This window comes from Zonotrichia leucophrys, chromosome 4 (genome assembly GCF_028769735.1).
Source record: "Zonotrichia leucophrys gambelii isolate GWCS_2022_RI chromosome 4, RI_Zleu_2.0, whole genome shotgun sequence".
In the NCBI taxonomy this organism is placed as follows: Eukaryota; Metazoa; Chordata; class Aves; order Passeriformes; family Passerellidae; genus Zonotrichia; species Zonotrichia leucophrys.
The window spans coordinates 21,999,199-22,006,984 of NC_088173.1; the positions used below are offsets into that span (position 1 = coordinate 21,999,199).

General features: G+C 37.5%; 1 long non-coding RNA gene across 1 annotated transcript; it reads right to left on the reverse strand.

Moving 5' to 3' along the window:
• Positions 1 to 288: 288 nt before the first annotated feature.
• Positions 289 to 7,179, reverse strand: LOC135447316 (uncharacterized). Its single transcript, XR_010440066.1, has 3 exons — positions 6,825 to 7,179; positions 1,155 to 1,422; positions 289 to 973 (listed from the first exon to the last, which is right to left on the reverse strand). It is a non-coding gene; the product is annotated as an uncharacterized LOC135447316 (long non-coding RNA).
• Positions 7,180 to 7,786: the final 607 nt, after the last annotated feature.

The following is a 7,786-nucleotide window of genomic DNA, read 5'->3' on the forward strand; positions in this document are numbered from 1 at the left end:
AGCCCTTGTGAAAATAACTGTTCACTTATTCAGTTTTGTACTTCTGGCATTACCCTTGAGAAAAACCTCTATTATTTTATAGAAATCTACATGCAATGAAACACCTTTAGGTTCTCAAGAGGTGGATGGCACAATGGCCCTCCAGCAGTCCCCCAATTCCCCAGCAGTGTGATCAGTAGTTCTGTGAATTCAAGTCACCTTTGCAGAAGGGTCATCCACAGGCCCCCTGGGCTTACTGCAGAAATTATTCCTAATTCACTGGAGCACAATATTAATTACAAGAGAGCATTTGTGACTTCAGCCCTCACAAAAATATACGCATCAATATGCTAAAAGACAAAGTTTGATTTATGCCTGTGTATGCTTTCAATCTTCTTCCTCATTTGTTTTTATCTTAGCAGGATAATTAATTAGTTTTATACCATCACTGTGTGTAGGCTGAAATGCAGACCCAGGCTCTTTCCATAGAGTTATTGGAGACAGTAAAATTGTCTGTGGGCACTGTAATAGCAACAAAGGTGATCCTGTTGATGTGACACCCTTTGACCTGATGTAAGGTGTTTCCTTGGTATGCAATGGCAGCACTTGCCTTTCCAGACACTAGAGCAGCAGAGTTGTAGGCAGAAGTCAACGCCTGAACCAAGAATCAATAATGCTTAGGGAAGGATTCCTCAGTTCAGGGAGTGAAAATAGTGCCTTGATCATGAATCAGTCATTTTAATTAGGCATTACTTGACATCTTCACTCTTCTGTATCTTCATTCTTCCATATCTTCACTCATGATCATGAGTAATCAAGTGACTTATTTTGTTAGCCTGCACACCAATCAAATCCATTTCCATAAGTCACACACACAGGTTTGGTAGTAGAGTGCCTGTGACTGAGTTTCCAAAATGTCATTGACATTTGAGTGGGTTGACCCTGGCTGGATGTCAGACACTCACCAAAGCTGCTCAATTACTCCACTTCTCATCTGGACAAGGGAGAGAAAATATAATAAAGATTCATGAGTTAAGGTCCAGGAGATATCACTCAGCAAATACTGTCACAGGCAAAACAGATTCAAAGTGGAGATATTAACTGAATTTATTACTAACAAAATCAGAGCAGGATAATGAGGAGCAAAATAAATCTTAAAAATATCTTCCCCCTACCTCTTCCTCCTTCCCCCTTCTACCTCCTCCCCCTCAGAGATGCAGGGAGGCAGGGCATGGGGAGTTATGGTCAGTTCATCACACGCTGTTTCTGCCACTGCTCAGGAAGAGGAGTCCTTCCCCTACTGCACTGTGGGGTTCCTCCCATGGGAGTCAGTTCTCCATGAACTTCTCCAATGTGAGTCCATCCTACAGGCAGCAGTTCCCCACAAACAGCTGGAATGTGGGCCACTGTCAAAGGATGCTGTCTTTCAGGTATGTATTTTATCTATAATAGAATAAGAAAAACTACATGACAAGATAAAGTTGTTAACAAAGTAGATTGTTCAATATTTTGCTTTTATTTTTACTAGTGTCTCTTCTCACTTAGAACTATATTGACTGTGTGCCATTCACATGATATACAAAAATTTTCATCTACTTCAAGAGAATGTCAGTTAACAAAATCTGTGTACTGGTTTCTACTACAGGTTTCATGAAGCAGATTTATATGCATTAATACTGATTATTGCTGAGGACAGGCCTCTAGATGGTGGCCTCTTGCATGGGAAATGTTCATCTCCCTTGTACATTCTATTATTAATGTTCCTGCTGTTATTGTTCATTTATTATTATTTCATTGCTGTTTCCAGTAAATTGTTGCATTGTATAAAAAAAGCTCTATTGTTGTATGCATAAATTGTTGTATTGTATAAATAAGCTCTAAAACCAGATAAAGAACATTTTTGAGCAGTTTGCTTACATAGATGAATAGATGCTATAATTCAATGAAATTTACTGAAATAATGGTTCTTATTTTAGCATGAAGATATTAAAACAAATGAATGCAAAAAAAATCTTTTTTAAGTGCATTTGATGTTCTACAGTTTACCTCAGTATATCAACACACATTCATCAGTCAGCAAGTGCACACTTTGAAACGTCAGTATGGCTTTTCATTTTCTTTGGATACAAAAACAAATGTTTTGAAACATCTACACCAAGTCTATTTGTCCCTCTTCTAAGGCACTCTCAAGATCCAATGAGTCTGAGGTTCTTTCTGACCCTTACACTTATGAAATACACCATTTCTACAAATAAATTTACAGTATTTTTTGCCTTTAGGAAATTCACTGCTAACCTTAAAGATGGAAACAGAAAGAAAAAACACCTTATTAAGGAAAAGTAATACATTTCAGGTGCAAGCAATGAGTTTCCTACTTCATTTTTTCAGCTGTTGACCCCAAGATGCTCTGTGCTGGAAAGAGCTGGGAGCTTTCCCTTCCAAGATTTGTAAATAGTGTAACATTGCAATAATTAGTTATAGTAGCTTGGTATCTACAGTTAGTCCTCATAATCAAAGATAATCTTATCCAGTCACTATTTTTGGATAATCATAAAAATGCTATATGCAGAAGTTTACTTTTGCAAACTTTGGGTACACAGTGCACTTATATCTTAGAGACTTCTCAGCCTACATTTAAAGGCTTTTCAGATAATAATCATAATACTATCCCACCACTTTGCAACAATGTTACACGCTTTACAAAGAGCTAGATATATTATGTCTTCTGTATTTTTTAAATATTGTTTAAAAATTTACACCATCACATATATGTTTTTATTCAACAGCTATTTGTTTCCAGTATGGCTTGGACTTAGACAGTTAGTCATTCTAAGCATTCACCTTCCCCTACCTCAGGCTCCTGGCTATATGAGCAATTATACTGCATTGTCTCTGATCCCTGACCAAAAGGACATCTTTATATTTGTAAGGAGGACAGCTTAAAGCAACATCTGTCTAGTACAGCAATATTATTTACAGCCTTCTGTTAAAGATTTTAACATTTGCAAGCAAACCTTAGGTGACATGAAATTACAGTTATGTTTTCAGTCAAATAATTCAAAATAATAATGTCTCATTTCTGTGACTATCTGCCATTTACTATCATTATATCCATCTTCTTATTGTCACATTTTCTGATATTAAATTATTATTCCCATTACAAATTTGCTACTATTTTTCAGGTAGTGCTCTAATGCACTAATGCCACAGGCCCATAGATAGATAACATGCTAGAAATGTGAGGGATAATGACCATCCGTGAAAGCTCCTAAGCCACACGAAAGGTATAAGCTGTTTACAAGGAGCTAAGGGCAAGATAGAAGGTTATACCCCAACAAATTAAACAAGCAATTTCTATTCTAGCCTTGATTCTCCTATGTGAGCACAGACAATCACAGCTTCTATAGGCATTGGTTTTCTTGCTGTGTCATGTTATTTTTCTATAGAAGACAGACAGGATTTCGCAATGATTTACAGGATAAGCAACAAAATTCACTCAGACAGAACTGCAGTGCCAAGCAAGCAATTAATGTGTGGTGTTTGAGTGCTGGATTATGTCTCCAAATGAGTCACATATGTCCCCAGCCCCTGGTATCAGCCATGAGCAGGACTATTTTTTGCTATAATAGTCAGTGACACAGTTACCTGCCAACACCATCAACTTGCAGGGGCATCAGAAATTTGGATTCCAGAGCAAGATCCCATATTTATTAAACAAGGCTCTGTTGCAGGTAATATTCTAGCTCTGTGATACATTAAAGCAGCACAGACAATTGCAAGAAACAAAAGCACTTTTAAATGCTGGGTGTTTTTTCACTGCTGTTAGTTAGTCTGTGATTTGACTGGCTTTTACTTCATTGTTTACAATTTCCAGTTGCTTATCAAATATATGTAGAATACAAATTTCAACGTGTGGATTGCTTATAAATGGTTGACAGTAACAACTTTGGTTTAAATAGGTTTTATTCTCATGAATATTCAATCATTTGTTTTTTCTACATCATGTTGTTTTCTTTCCTGTCTGGGTGACATAATAATTTGAAATGGTTCTGCTTTCTTTCACATCTAATGCTATTTTACACACAAAACTTGGAATTGTACCCAAAAGTGCATTTTCTTGAATAAATTTCCCTGTATAAATATGTGTGCGGGGGGGCAGGGGAGGGGGGCTAATTAAAAAGCCCATATACACAGGCAGGCCCAGATTGTATTGGGAAGGCAATGAAATTGCTCCCTTGCTGCACACTGTGAAGGGATCTAAAAATGGAAACTGCTGTGCTACTCTGTTAATGGAACAGGTTATAGTACAATTCAAGACCTTCCTCTCTCTTTCAAAAATGACTATGGCTTGAACGAGAAAATTATCTCTTTCTCCTGAAATGCACATATAGAAAGTGATTTGCTTTCTGTCCTTCATTACAGACAGGTATGGATCCCACTTAAATCTGCCCAAACTGAAGATAATCAGAGTAGAAAATGCTGGGAGATGGCAGGCTCACAGCCTACCATGTTAATGCAAAGCTTAGACTGTTTTTCCCAGTGGATCAATTTACATTTATCTGTATTAAATTTTGCCTAACACTTCATTCATACCCGGATCTTGTAAAGCCCTGTTATGAGTCTGTGCTGCCTGCCACTGACCCTCCCAGTACCTTGAATAACATAGTATCATCTGCACATTTTCTCTCTGTCTCTGACCAAGTCATTAATTGGTTTATCTTTCAGCCAATGACTCATCCATGTTACAATCTTTCCTCTTGCTCCACCAATGCCTTAAAAGCTCTAGGAGAAGGTTTGCCTTTTGGAAACTTCAGTACATTATTTCAGCAGACCAAATCATCCCATTGATATGCTTGCTGCTGCTGCTCTGAAAGAACTTCAAGAAGACATAAAAAAAGCACAACCTCTGCCAACAGAGCTGTGCTGAAATCGGCCCTTCACCAAAGCTTCTGCTGTTCTGCCCAGTACAGGATTCAGAATGGCAGCCTATGCTTCCATACTTTGCTCCCACCAAAATTTTTTATTTAGGATATAAGAGTTGCCATTCTCCTGTCTCTGGATACCAGGGCTGCTCCAAAGGGAGCCTACAAGCACAATCTGCTTCATACTTCAACTGTGTTTGAACTAGTATGTGAAAATTAACCAGCCTGATGATTTGGGGGGATTCCTTCCATCTAATTGTACCATATACTCTTCTGCAGTCTGTGTGTTTTTAAAAAATCCTTTTCTTGACTCCTTTTTTCCTGTGTTAGAGCCTTACAGGGTGCAAACGTTTTTGCTTCTTCCACAATGAACATGAATACATGAAACTCATGGAGCTTCCCTGAAATGGCCTCATGCTCTTTGAGTACTCCTCTACAGTCTGGCTATCACAGTACAGGCCATCTGGTAGGCTTCTTTTCCAAACACACTGGAAAAATTATTTTGGTTTTAGTTTTGTTCCTTTAGCCAGGTTTTTCTCACTTCTCCTTGACTTGCAGAACAATATTTTATATTTAAGCTACAAACTTTTATGATATCTACTTTTTTCTATTTATTTATACTAGCATTTATTTTATTCCTGTGATGGTTGTCAGGTACAACCATTATGGAGCCCTTGACAGTGATCACAAGGATAGTAAATATACAGGTCTGTGATAAGCCATTCTGTATGACATGATCCTCCTGACCAGGTCTGTACGATGAGAATTGCCTCCTCTTTGTAGTTATTATCATCTCAGATTATAACCAAAAGGCACATCCCCAAGCTTTTGCTTTCTTTCTGCCTACAGAAATATTTTTTAACTCTGGCAGCAGACTCGCCAATGAGTCTTGACCACCCAAATCCAGGTCAGTCATGAACTGTGGAAAGAAGCCATGCAAGCATAGATGGCTATATATAGATACCTGATTCCCATCAACACAAGCTAACAGAAGCATGTCAATTGCTCTAATTAGATTGCCAAAGTTTAGCTAAATTTAGGATTCACCAATTCTGGAAGCAGTACAATTCTCAGCTAAGTCAAGCCATTTATGTAGTGTATCAAGAGAGGTTATGAAGTCAAAATGTGTCTACCAGAATGTTGAAAATTTTTCTTTTCATGCCTTCAAAACAAGTAATGAAAATCAGATATATTTTCCCCAACAGAAAGAAAACATTCTCTTGTATGAGAAAGAGTAAAGGCACCAATTCTATTCCAAATGACTGTCTCTACAAATATTCCAAATGATATATATATATATCTATATCTGAGGCATACCGGGAAATACACTAGCTATACATTTATGTAGTCACTCCATAAAGGATTCAGTATTCTTTCAGATTTTGCACTGCATATAATAGCAACTGGCATGATGTCACCACCCAGCTGGTTAAAACTAAAAGAAAGGGCTCTTCTTATTCATTGCCAATTGTATCCTGTAATGATAATGCATTCATTTCCCAGTTTTGTATAGCATCTTATGATTTTTTGGTAACTATGGAAACTATTCATTTTTGTTTGAATAAAAATGTGTTATAATGCCATGCAACTTGCTGGCATATAAACTAAGGCTGCCTGCTGAAACTAGGATACCAGAATTTGGTTTTCCCACTTAGCTTTAAATTGACGTGTTTGCTCTTGGTGAAGAAAGGGCCTATCTTTGCTAAGGAAAAAAAAGTATTTGTCCTGAGTAGGTGGAAAAGGTCATTCAGTTCAGTGCACAAAGCACAGGTGCTGATGACTGCTGACTGAGGAGTGAGTCAGTCAGGCTGAGCAAAGAAAATACTGGAATTACCTTTTACTAAGCTCTGGCATCAATACCAGTCAAGAGAAAAGAAAGAGGAAAAAAAGAGGAAGAGATATGAAATGACAGCTGAAGCTTACCTGCATCCTAGAGAGAGCAGCTGGATTCCCAGTCATGAGAACACATTTCAGCAGCTCTGGCTTAGGCTGGCGTGTGTAGAATCACTGATGCAACACTCCAGAGCTGACTGTCCTGCTGTCATTCTTCAGGCCAGTGTCATCTCAACCCTTAGAAAATACCTGCTAGCACCTATTTCCTCCTAAAACAAAGTCCTTGAATTTTTATTACTTTTAATAATAAAAGTTCAGGGACTTTGTTTTAGGAGGAATTTCAGGCTCACATATTAAAATAGATTAAAGCATCACAACAGTAGATTTTTTTTCTTCCTAATTCACTTCCATCTGTATCTCTTTTGTTTTCTTAGAAAAGTAGGAGACTTTATTCAAGTCAGTTATTGCTAGAAGGTACAATTTTACTTCTTGTATTGTGTCAGCTGTTTACATTTCCAGTACACCTGAAATTTCAAATACATCCTTGGTTAGCTGGGCCCTGTTCTGGTCTCTCATCAGTATAATACAGAATGGTAGAATAATTCAGGTTGGAAGGGATTTCAGGATATCCTCTGGCGCAACCTGCCATTCAGAGTGAGGAGCCAAATTTATTTCAGACCAGGTTGCTCAATCCAATTTCAGCAGCATTCCTCCTAAGGTATCTGGGTAGAGATAAAAGAAGAAACTGCCTGCAGCAAAAGTAATAAATTGATAATTTAATGAAGGACATTACAAACCAAGGTTAACATAATACTCGTATTTCTTCTTAATCCAAACAGTAGTTTATCTTGAAATATTATCTCCAGAATTACTTTCAGAATTCCCTATCCAACATCATTACTAAGTTTCATGGCATTACTTCTCCAGATAAAGTTCAGTATGTGTATAAATTTCATGTGAATTGAAACCTGAAAGATTCATACCCTTTGATCTTTTCAAGGCATCACTAGAGCATTATCTTCCCAAGCATTAATTAATAATGAATGCTTTAT